Raw genomic sequence first — 13,471 nt, forward strand, 5'->3', positions numbered from 1 at the left:
TCACAAGAATTCTTCTAAACTTTAAACATTTTTAATCTCTTAAATACATCAATTTCAATTTCTGTCTCCCTTTTGAATTGAAATATATACTTTATATATTAATATTTTTAAATTACACAGTGTGAACCATTGCATTGAATGAAAACCCTATCAGTCTTTTGAGAATAAAGCAAATCAACAGCAATATCTCTTCTCTTAGAGTAGAAGCACATTTGTTGACAGAGGGAATGTGGGTTAATGGGAAGCAAAATAATCTTTGCTTTCAGTCAGACTGTTGGGCTGTGCATGAGAAATGATAGGCTCTGACCACTTGTTTTACATTAAGAGGCAGTCTAGCATGTTAAAAATAGAGAAAATGATTTCCTTCGTAAAGATGGACAACTCATGGCTTTAATGCAGAACATACAGATAATATTCACAAGATTTTTGCTGTTTTATCAATTTGTCTTCAATTTCCATTAATCTCCATCCATTTAAAGTTAATCAGTTAATCATCCCAGTGCCCCCAAAGAGAGGCAATTTAGGAGCTGTTCACACTGGAGCCTGTAAATGTGACTAGACTCTTTGTTGTCCAGTCTTGGAACTGAAGTCTCACCAAGGTTTTAATGATGATGATGATGATGAACGGTAATAGTTTATGATGGTAACCAAGTATGTCTAGAAAGAGAGATACATGGAAAGAGAGAGGGAGGGAGAGAGGGAGAAACTATAAGCTAAGTCTAAGCTATAGACTTAGCAATAAATTAGAGAACTTATGCTCATCTACTGCTATGGGTGATCAATTTTTTTTAAATTTTTGTCCTCAGATAATAAATTACATAGTGAAGAGTAAGACCATGTAATAAATCAATGAAAGCTCTGGATTTAAAACTCTAAAAGTGACTATTCTGAATTTCAAGCAAATAATAGTATTGTTTTATTTCTAAATTCAGGCACTTCCTTGTAAAATTATAAGACAAGCAGTAACCATGGGCCTTGCTCTCCTGTGTTAGGTTACAAAATACCTAGAAAAGATATATTTGGTGAATATATACATTGCACTATACAAATTATAAATATCCTAATATTTATGTAAAAGGAGAGCAAACAATTTGCCCCTCTGAATTTCCAGTGAGCCTCCTGAAAAACACATTCAACGACCAGGGGTTATTGGCAGCAGTCCCATGCTTCTCATGCAGGCTGAATATTTATATTTAAGTTTTACAAAATGCAAAAATCACAGTAACATAGCCCCTGGTTTCTTTGTGTTGGAAACCAAAGGATGCTGGATGGAATTTTGCTTTGAGAATGTGAAATGTGTAAGGAGTCATTAGAGTCGACTTGCAGCTGCACAGTAAAAATATATTTTAGTTTAAAAATTATATATTGCCTCAAAAGGGTTGGTTAAAATATTTTTGTTAGACTTCTGAAAAACAATATTTTTGTAATTCATGTAGACATGTAAATATGAAGTTGCATCAGCCTAAACAAGAACCATTTGTAATGCTATTGTAAAGCCCGTAATATAAGTTCACAATGTTGATTTCAATGCTCCCAAGTGCAACCTTCAGTTGGAGAGAATCTGGAGAGGGAACGTTCTCTAATATACTATGAGACAGCCACAAGGTGGCTCCAAACACCTAAGTATGTTTTACCTCTTGTAAGGCAAACAGAATTTTACCAGAAATAATGAGCAACAATTTACCCTAAAAATGGGTCAATACTTCAGAAATATAAACTCATTTCAACATTTTGATTAAGTTTTTAGGTAGAATTTATATTATTTTCAAATGCAGTCTTTCAAAACACATTAAATGGCTGAAAACCTTGAAGAATTTGATGGATTTTGAAAGGAAACGATTTAGTCTATATACATGTACGACATTTCATTTCTTAGGTTTTAAAATTAATTTCTGCTATAGTTTTGCACTTCTTTATTCTCACTTGATTCCCAAATAAGTAAAAAGAAATACATATGCAAATTAATAAACTTTTTCTCTTGCATAAAGAATTTTACAACTAAAGGAAAATAATGCCTAATGTTTAGCCCTTGGGTCTAATGTGCATGTCTTTAGAAAATCAAGTAAAATAAAATATATCTTATTATATATTTTGACTTATTTTGACTAAATGATTTAACTTTATGGCTGATTAATTAGAATGGCTAAATTAAAATATAGCCATTCTAATTAATCAGCCATAAAGTTAAATCATTTAGTCAAATATTACAGTGAAGCCATGACAAAACAATTAAGTGACCACAGCATTAAAGAAGATGATATGGAAACTGTGTCTTTGATTAAGTAGTAAACAAATATGTAATAAATTTAAATATATAGCTAAGATAAAAAATGAGAATTATCTTTACTTTGTTCACAAAACTGTATTTGTTGGCTAGGTTTAGTAGTCTCTATTATGACTCACCTAACCTCTACATGTGGGTGGATTAAAGTGCTAAGTTTATTCTTTAAATATGTTAATTTCTAAATTAAACATAATTGATCTTGAATTATAAATAAAACTGAAAAATAAAAAATGTGACGTAATCCTTGATTTTTAAAATGAACTTTTAAAGAGAGAGGAGCTTATGGACTCACAGAGGTGTATATTTTTTAATCTTAATATCCTGATTTCTTTATGTAATTCCAGAGACTTTTTAATAGCCATATTAAATAGAATCACAAAAAGGCCTAAAAAAGTTATTTTTAATTGATTCTCATATATCCTTAAATGTGAAGAATTTAAAAAAATGAATTATATAGGTAAAATCTGTTAAAATTTTCACATTTTGCAGCAGATGCTGTCTCTATCACAAGGTTTCTTGAACCTAGTCTTTCAGCTTGTAATATAGTCTTTCTGACCCACTGACCTTTCAGCTTGTAATACAGACTGCAGAACTATTCTTGAGATTTATAGGTATCAAAACTTTAATGGGATTATTTCTGCAATGCACTGACTCTGTTCATCATTCTCGTTCTAATTTTCATTACTCTGACCTCAAGAAGGAGAATCTGTGAAAGGAATCATTACTGCAGTATATTCAGAAACGGTTCATGTTTCACCTGAGTGAGTTTATGCGGCTTATGGAACTCACAACACTTAGTGTCCATCTTTCTAATGTTTTCTCCCTCCTCTGTCCCCTTTTTAGGTCCTTCACATCATTTTCAAAACTTGTATCCATTAATTCCCTAGTTCACACAGTTAACTGAATGTGATTCTGAGAATGTAGAAGCTGAAGTTTTCAGGTTACATTCTCTTGACACTTTCACAATCATTAGGGAATGACAGCATTTTAACAGTAATATATTGAGTCCTTTCCAGTTTCACAATAGATTGTATTAGCCCTTTCCAGTTGGAACAATAGATAAACTGTGTCCTTGGAAATCATATGGTTCAAACTCCCATTTCATAAACAAACAAAAAATCTGGAAGGAGAAATCTATGATATTGGCGGTAGAATTAGTGATGAAATCAGACTTAAAATGTTATGTAGCTTTCACCTGAACATAAACACAAAATTATCATTACATGATACATGTTAAATACAAGTTGCATCACATGCTATGGTTAAAATACAACATACTCAATGAAAAAGCATAGGTCACATAAATTTACAGATAAGTCATAACAATGCCAATAGAATAATAGGTAATAATAATACATAGCACTAGAACACCTATTATGTGACAGGAATTGTTAGTACTTTAGAGTTATTGTTTCTTACCATCATGGCAACTGTACTATCACAGAAGTTCAATTATTAACTCCACTTTACAGCTGAAAAACTACCAGGAATATTAAATACAGGGTAAGTGACACAGGGTTTGAACCCAGTTGGGTGCCACCTTTCATGTTTTTATCCATCAAAAGTTTTTGTGAGTATATTTAGGTAAGAGTTACTATATTTATTAAGAAAAGCAATCTCAGTGCTTCTGGCATATAGCATTATGATTGTGTTATCTCTCTATTAAATGACATAATATGGAACAAACTTTTTGACAGAGTGACCAACTTTGAAACTCAGTGGCTTCTATGTAGTGAATATTTTAATTACTTGTGGGGGTGTGGAAACTTTTGTTCCTAAGAATTTTTAGCAATATAATTTGAGGATTTATCCGGTTTTCAGATATGCTGGCTTTTCATTTGGGCTTCTTGTTTAGGATTGGAATGTTAGTCTCAAATTTGAGGCCTTGCTGCAAGACGACAATTGGCTATTGTACACATAAAGCTCAAACATGGATCACCAACTACCATGACTGCCCCTAACTGAAGCTCCAACTCAGAACCCACCCTCAGGCCTCCACAGACTGAACCTGAGGTTACACAAAAATGAATCTTTTTTTTTTTTAATTAATTTATTTTTTATTGAAGGATAATTGCTTTACAGAATTTTGCTGTTTTCTGTCAAACCTCAAAAATGTATCTTGGACTAATCTACTTACTTATTTTGATAGTTTCCTGAATGATGTCATGTGGCCTTGAATACAACAATATGGCTTAAAAAAGTAAATGAGATTAGAGCCTCATATTATCATCTGAAAAGTAACTGATACTCATCATTCTTGTATTAATCAAATCTAGAATATAATACCAAATAATGTGAGTAATTATTCAATGAAAGTGAAAGTGTCAGTCACTTGGTCATGTCTGACTCTTTGCGACCCCATGGATTGTACCCTGAGAGGCTCCTCTGTCCCTGGGATTCTCCAGGTAAGAATACTGGAGTGGATTGAGATGCCCTCCTCCAGGGGATCTTCCCTACCCAGGGATCAAACTCAGGTATCCTAGCATTACAGATGGAGTCTTTACCATCTGAACCATCAGCACAACCCACCTCAATGCAAAAAAGGTTTTGTTTTGTCTTTCTCTCTCTTCAATCTTATATCTCTGGCTGCTGGCACAGTCTGGCTAATGGTAGGCACTTAAAGAATAGTGAACAGAAAAATGAAATAATTAAATAAGATACTGAGAAGTTTATTAGGTAGTTTGCATTAAAGAAAATAAAAATTAAAGAATCTGTGTTAGGTGGAGGAATAGGTAACTGCCCAATGACATTCTGCTAATTTACCACTTTTCCACGGTAATTGACACATTGAGAACATAAATACTGATTTCTATTATAAATTATATGATATTTATTGTGAACATCTCACATGAAAACCTCTTTTCCTCAGGCACAAAATTTATATTAGATTGAGCCTCTGGGTGTGGCACTAAGGGATTGGCTGATAGAACTTTCCCCAAAATGAATACAGTTACTTAGAAGCTAAGAAAAAGATTGTTTAGATACCCAGGAGATCATTTAAATTTACTGAGTAAAAGGCAAAATAAAAATGGTATACATGTACTAGACAGTCATATTTTAAGTATATATGATAGTTTAAAATCAAAACACAGTTAAATTAATGATCATGAATTTTTCATCATAATAATTTAGTTTGTTAACACTATTAACAATAGAACATTTCTCTTAAGAATTTTTTTGGGGGGCAGTGGTTTATATGTGTGCTTCAGTTTGCTTCTAGAGGAAATAAGGCTTTTATCATTAACACTTTTTTCATCTTGAATCTGCCTAGAAACTGGTTGGATTCACGCTTTACCTATAAAATGGTGAATAAATGTCTTTGCTCTGAGGTCAAGGTTGTGGTTGCCATTTCTCTAACTTCACATCTCCACTAGACTGGATGTCCAGGAGAGGTCATATACCTAACACTGACCTGCTGCTGCTGCTAAGTCACTTCATTCGTGTCCAACTCTGTGTGACCCCATAGACAGCAGCTCACCAGGCTCCCCCGTCCCTGGGATTCTCCAGGCAAGAACACTGGAGTGGGTTGCCATTTCCTTCTCCAATGCATGAAAGTGAAAAGTGAAAGTGAAGTCACTCAGTTGTGCCCAACTCTTAGTGACCCCATGAACTGCAGCCTACCAGGCTCCTCCATCCATGGGATTTTCCAGGCAAGAGTACTGGAGTGGGGTGCCATTGCCTTCTCTGGCATAGCTTTGTCTTAAAAAAGAAAACATGTTTTTTTACCTACTTTGTTCAGATACTCAATTATGAAGGACAATCCAACTCTAAGTCTAGCCAAGAAATCATGTTTCTTAACTTAGATATTAGGGACATTTCATTGCCCCAGTAATTTTTTTAGTATTAAAAGTGAATACTTGTATCTGATGTAGAACTATCTAGTTAGTAAATACTGAAAAATTAGAGCATATTTTAAAGGCAGAAGAGAATCTTAGAAAAACATAGCTCTCTTTAAAATGCATCTATCCAAAAACTTGGTAGGTAGGTTAAAATATAGAAATTCTATAGAAAATCTCCATTCTTCACTCAATCAGGAAAAAATAAATAAAAGGAAAAAAAAAAAAAAAGGAAATAGAAAAGGGTACTTATAAGTATTATTTGCCTGGAGCTGGCATTCAATTTTCAACAAATCTCCAAAAGACTAACTGAAGCCTTGTTGAAGGGAGTGGATAAAGCAATAAAGACTTTCCATAGGTACTTATTCACTGGGAAAGGATTTTATTCAAATTTAGGAAGCTAGATGCAGACAGAATAAATGTGTACCTTTCTGGTTTTCACTCTCTGAGACTACACGTTAAAAAGTCACTCTGGTACCAAGGCTACAGAACAGGAATCACCTCCAATTTAGAATGCTTCAGAAAGAAGTAAAACAAAATATTATATTTGACTAGGCTGATAGTCACTGTGTACTCAATTTGATGAAATAAGTTGATATACACCTGATTTTATCCCAATGGGACCTTTTCTTTGTGTCACTTCTAAAGCAAATAAATTTCACTGTTAGTATGAAAAGAATATGCAATTCATAGTCTTTATTTTATTAGTATTAGATTGAAACCAGCAAGTTTGAGGTCATAAATCTTAATCTCTGGTCTATTTTTAAAAATATTTTTATATTTAAATATTTATATTAAATTATATTTAAATAATTTTAAGAAATAATTAATTAATATACTATACACTCAGATTTGGAGAAGGAAATGGCAACCCACTCAAGTATTCTTGCCTGGAAAATCCATGGACAAAGGAGCCTGGTGGGCTACAGTCCATGGGGCCGTAAAGAGTCAAATGCCACCGAGCAGCACAGTTAGATTTACATGGTATACACAAAATCATTAAAGGCCCTTAGATAGTTCAAATGCTTTCAAGTCAATCTATATATGAGGCTATTAATTTCAACTTGGTGCTAAGAAGTCAAATTATCAAGAAACACTATGGTACTTCATCTAAATTTGAAGTCTGATGCAAGAGTTATGGAAACATTCTTTACATTTCCTTTTAAAAATCCCAGAAGTTAAAATGGGTATCAAATGGAGTTGACTTAACCTGATTTTATTAGGAGATGAGTCACAAAAAAGAGGAGAATCAGTCACATTTTTTAAACTTATACTAGCATTATGCAAAAATGCACTCAATAGCCTAGGCAAATACATTGATAGCCTTTGATCTACTCAAATAACTATGCCAAAATTCGACTTCAATTCTTGTGTTTATAAATACCATGTGAACATAGCAGAGAATTACTAGAATAACCCAAGTCAAAACACTTACTTTATTCGGTTTACTGATTATTTAAATCACCTACATGATCTGCTTAATTTGATCAGTCACTCAGTTGTGTCCAACTCTTTGCAATCCCATGGGCTGGTCCATGGAATTCTCCAGGCTAGAATACTGAAGTGGGTAGCCATTCTCTTCTCCAGGGTATCTTCCCAAGCCAGGGATCAAATCCAGGTCTCCCGCATTACAGGCAGATTCTTTACCAGCTGAGCCCAGGGAAGCCCAAGAATACTGGAATGGGTCGCCTATCCCTTCTCCAGCAGATCTTCCCGACCCAGAAACCGAACCAGGGTCTCCTGAACTGCAGGCTGATTCTTTACCAGCTGAGCTACCAGGAAAAACGATTATTTTTATGGTTTTTGTTTCCCAGACTTTCAACTGGAAAGAAGTAGGAACAATGACAATTCTTTACAATATCTAGAATAGACATTTGCTTATTTTTAAATCAGCTTACATTTTTACATTACACCCTGGTAATATCTTTATTTTGCAACAAAGAAGAACCAACATATCTAATGAATGCAACTGATGTTTAATTTATGTCTAAAGTCAAGTCTCTTTCAAACTGTTTCAATATCCTCTGTTCCAGTAAATCAACAAAGATTCCCAATCAATAACTGATGCACTAAGTATAATAACTCATGCCTATGCATTCCACATTCTGATACGTTAGAGAAGTCATTTCATTAATAAATGTTGAATTCCCATACTTTGCTTGCTACTGCAGTAAACTACATTGGTGCCAATTTCAATTCCTTAAACGCCTAGGTGTTATAATGTTTATAAAAATTGCTTTCATTTGAAAGGACACGCTCTAGTCAACTGAACTGTCATATAGTTTATGGTATAATGCAAAGGATAATATAATAAATCCAATGTATAATGTGGCAGATGATAGAATACTGACCATAAAAATCACAAGATTTACAGAAATTGTATTTCCAATAGGATAAAAAAAAAAAAAAAGCTCAAGAGAAAACTCATTCAAAGATGTTTGTAATTGTCCTAAATTGAAGAAGAGGAGAAGGCAGGAAGGGAGAAGAAATGGGAGAGGGAGAAGGAGGTGATGGGGGCGAGAATGGAAAAGAGAAATCAGTAGGGCTCTGAAATGCTTTGACACATCCTTTAATACTGAATTTCCTGTTGTGAAGCAATGTTGTTATATTATCCCAGATAGCCTATTGCTTAATCCTGTCCTGAAACTGAAAGTGTTGTTAAACTATATTTCTGCATCATTTAGGGTATGTAGTATCAAGGCTGCTTCCTAAAACAACAAAAGCAGGGGGTGCTTAACACTGAGATCACATGGTTTGATGAAGTGCTTATACTGCTACTGACAAACTCTCTAAGGATATATTCCCTCTATTATAAGGGACTGCTATATGAAGGCACTTCAGCCTCCCACAGTCATTATTCTCAAGGAATGTTGCACTTTATATCATAAAATGTAATGCTATTTTACTCATTCTTATTCAATTTTCAGCTTTCCCTTTCTTTAAATCCATCACCAATATGGTGATATTTAACAAATATCTCTTACTGATATAGGGAAAATCACATGTATGGCAAGAGAGACATAGGATAAAAGTAAAAAGACTTTGGTGAAAACAAAGCACCTTTATTCTCTAAAAAAAAAAAAAAAATCAAGTTACTTTTTTTTTGTGAGAAGTTGCACTGATAATAAAGAGTTAAGCAAAAGTTATGCTGAAACATAATTTTAACCAATCAATGCTAATATGACATTAAAATAATGCATTCCCAGAAATATATATCTTTTAATGTGATAGATGTGATTTTCTTACAATGTTTGCCTCTTGAGTTACTTGGACAAAGAAGGTATGGCAAAGGCAAAAATGGCCTCATTGGTTTTAGATACCCTTACGAAAGACAGCACAATCGGATTATAAAAAGGCTCGAGGTCTCATACTGAAACATCAAGTGAGGTGAAGCTGCTGTAGGATAAGAATAGAAGAGGAAAGAGGTGACCCCGAGCTGATACCGTTATCTTAGAAAACAGACGCTCCTTGTTGATTGAAATTTTTTCATTCAGATGTGTGATAAAAATATCTGTAATTTTGAGTGTTGAATATTATTAGATGTAAAAGTATGGGCTGTTATACCACTATTCTGTAGACATACTTCAAATGCTTTAATTAGAGGGGGGGGGGGAAAGGCAGACTTTAATATGTTTAAATTCAGGGCTTTTCTATCTGCCTATTATAGTTACTGTAATTATGAAAAAATAAAATTTTCTTCATGAACTCACTTTGTGAAGAAAAGGAAAATCATTTTTATGCTAACTTGCATTTCTCAATTGTAAATTCATAAGCTATTCTTTGGACTCAGATTTTTTTCCAAAATATTCATAATAGGGACCACACACTTAATACAAGGCCTAATTGAGACCACCATTGCTCAGTATAAGCCTAACTAGAATAAGGGCACCTTTTTTCTACTTGGGTTTTAACTTCAGCCTGTTTCAGACACGACTGTTAAACATAATATGGTGAGTGAAGTCACTTTTTTGAAGCCCTATTCCAGATACGATTTTGGGTTAATAAAAAGTGGAGTTTTCAAAAATAGAACCTGGAACCTGGAGACCAAATAGCTGCGTACAATAACTTATGATTGGCATAAATCAGTTGTATATTTCTCTACTTAATACTTTGTTGTTTCAGTATTTTATGAGTACTTCTTAATGTGGCAACAGTATTAGAATGTAATTTGCAAAGCAGAAAAAAGAATAATTATGGACAATGCTTTCGAAACCCAAGGGCTAGACTAGAGGTAGTTGGTTTTACAGCCCTGCTTTGTATTAATTGCTTACTATGCAACGCTATTACCTATAATAACACTTAAAATATGGTTCACTTTGCTGCTGATTCAGCATCATTAGGGCGAAGGCTGTTCCTGTGCTGCAGCCTAGCGGAATGATTTGGTATAAAAATGACATATTCCAGGAGCACTGGCTTATCACTTGCTGCAAAGTAGGTTAAGAAACATATGAAATAAGTCATATGTCCAGAATCCCCCAGATAATACACACTTTGCCTCCGTCATTTGTTTACATGTATTATTAAATGAAGATCAAAAAATGCATTATAGACTCTGAACAGAGTTCACACAGCTGGAATTAACCTTTTCAGTCTCAAACACTCTCTTTCAAGCAAAAAAAGCCTCTTTCCAATACACTAAGTTTCTTAATATTTTGTCAGTATGTATATCTCTCTAGATACAAAGTCAATTTTCTATCTTTTTTTTTCCTTTTAGAAAATCTTAGTGTAGGTGAAAATATAACAGCATAATACTAAATTTGATGCCTGTATAGTACCATTCTTATCAATAAACAGCTAGGTTTTATAAACATCTAGGTCTATCACCTGAAGTATTAATCAGGAATCAAGCAATCTGACCACTGACCTCACACATATACATGCATATGTGGATGCCATACAGATTATGTGCTCCTTTCATAAGTCCCTGGGATTTCTCTCTCTCCCCCCCCACCTCCTTTCAGGCTTCTAAGTGTATGGAATTCTATTCTTTGATTGGAGTCAGAAAAGACAAACGCATTCACTAGGGAAGTCAATTTGTTAGCAGCAAGTATTTGAAACCAAAGAAGTATCTGATTTAATGAAAGCAGGCATTGACTCATACTTTAAAAACACATAAAAATTTTTTTAAGTGAAAGCAAATGAAAGAAGCATTTCTTTATGTTTTCATGATCAGAATGAATCTGTATTTGTTATGTTCCTAAGCCACAAACACACTCTGCTTAGATCGGAACATACTCCAATGCCTTTGCTCCACAGCCCACCCCCACTTCCAATAAATCACTATTTCCTTATGCATTACACATTGAATACAAACGTGCCACCTTTATTATGCTGTAGGGAGAAGGGCAAGAAGATTAGCTATACAACTTGTCATTTACCTCTTTCTCTATGATACAGCCCTCTTCCTATTTTCTTCATCACTTTAAAAATGAATCTAGAGCTCTTGTCAGTGACATAATGTTTTCATGAAAGTTCTACTAATTAAAAATCCTCACCATACCAGACCTAAAAAATGAGCACACTCTTGCCAAGTGTTATTCACCACAGAGAAGCTCTTGTAGTTACATTTTAAAGGAGGACCCAGAGGAAGATGCTGCGGAGGGAGAAAGTCTACTAACATATACATTGAGGTTTACCAGTTGTCAGCAGCAGAGGGACAGACTATTTTTAATAGAAATCCTTCAAGAAAACAACAACAACAAGAAAAAAAAAGAAAAGAAAACATGCATCTCCGAACAGCTGAGAGTAAGACATGTGCAGTTTCGAATAATAAAAGATTTTACTGGAATAAAGAACCACAATTACAGGAAATAGATCTGTTTTTTGGAAGCAAAAGACAAGAGGTCAATTTAAAATTGATGTTTGTCTTTGCACCTGTAGACTCCTCTTTTTAATGATAAGGAGATGGTAGGTTTTTATTGCATTGACAGGAAAACACTTTCAGACTACTGCTTTTGCCCATACTTACAGTGCTATCAATAGTTACTTGTTGGGGACATGCATTTAGTCTTGCAATGTGCTGCATTAATTTAACACCACATAAAATATGGATTTTATTGCAGCAGAGACAATAAATGCTGCAACTGCTGACTACATGCATTTCATCTCCCCTCTTCATCTTTCCTCTCTCATACTTCTGACTCAGACACAAAATGCGAATCTAGGAATTATGCCTATTCTATTTCTGATAAATGCCAATCTTTCTTATTTATGTAGATGCTTAGTGACCATTGACAGGTTCAAGGAATCTGTCTTCTGCCTGTCATTTCTCTTTATATTGAACCTACAATGAACTATGACTATAAATAAGTGCAGAGGGGATCCATTCATATGGAATGCAAAGTAATGTTCAATGATAGAGTTCAAAGCAACAATCTTCTCTTCAAGGGATTTTTAACATTAAGATGAACAAGCATGAGAATAACAAATTACCGCCCATAATATATTTTTAGCATTTGATCAGAGTGAATGAATTCACAAACTCTAACAACATGACCCACTGTTGAGCATAAATATATAATTTATCCAGTTTCACATTACCTCTTCAGCTATTCAAAGCAGTGGTTTCTAGAATACAATATATAGTTTTATGCTTAGTAATTTTTTTACATATTAAAGATAATTATTTGAAAATAACTGCTGAATACAACTTAAAAACAAACATTTTCCCCCAGGGAGAGAAAATAAGAGACCTTAAGGGAGTTAGAAAAAAAAGAGAGAGAGAGAGATGAAATCTTCCTACCTTTTTTTTAATCAGCTTCTGGATAACGGAAGTTGGTTCCAGCCAAAATAACCCTGGAGAAATTGTCACTATATCCCCTTTTTGTTTGTTTTCGGCTGTTATTTCCTATCACTGATTCTACTTCAATCTAACTCAAGCTTTCTCTCAGCATCACTTTTAACTCTGGACGGCAGGGAACCGAAGAAACCGGGGGGCGAGTTCTCTCTGATTGGCTTTCATTCAGTGCTTCTGATTAAGGGGGGAAAAAAAAGAAAAGAAAAGGAAGGAGGGGGGAAAAACCCTTCCTCACTCGGAGAGAAAGGTTCTGCTGATAGAGCTGCAGCACTCGCCATGGGAAGGTTAGAGACTGGGAAGTGCTGGCTTTTGCTCGCACACAGCGATTTGCAAGTGAATGCGAGGGGAGGGCGCATCCGAGAGGAGGGCTTCGGATGAAAGGCGTCCCCTCCCCCGCAGGGCAGAAAGACTCTCTGTTTCAAGGCTAAAGTAATCAGCCCGATCTAATCTGGCTGTGTCCGTAATACAATCTCAAGAACGGGACTACTTCTCGCAATTCTTTTTTAATAGATACTTCTTCTTCATCTGACATATATATCCCTGCACCATCCTTAA

The 13,471-nt window shown here is 34.5% G+C and overlaps 1 protein-coding gene across 2 annotated transcripts in view; it reads right to left on the reverse strand.

Annotated features, from left to right (window-relative positions):
• The window catches only part of CDH10 (cadherin 10), a 186,484-nt gene extending 173,316 nt beyond the window's left edge, over nucleotides 1–13,168 (reverse strand). For both annotated transcript variants that reach the window (XR_015149192.1, XM_086362522.1), the window contains exon 1: nucleotides 12,863–13,168. The gene's annotated coding sequence lies outside the window, so the exon portion shown is untranslated. The remainder of the gene's footprint in view (nucleotides 1–12,862) is intronic.
• Nucleotides 13,169–13,471: the final 303 nt, after the last annotated feature.

The sequence above is a fragment of the Bos grunniens genome, chromosome 20 (genome assembly GCF_055505025.1).
Source record: "Bos grunniens cultivar Pamir isolate PY7600 chromosome 20, Bosgru_T2T1.0, whole genome shotgun sequence".
In the NCBI taxonomy this organism is placed as follows: Eukaryota; Metazoa; Chordata; class Mammalia; order Artiodactyla; family Bovidae; genus Bos; species Bos grunniens.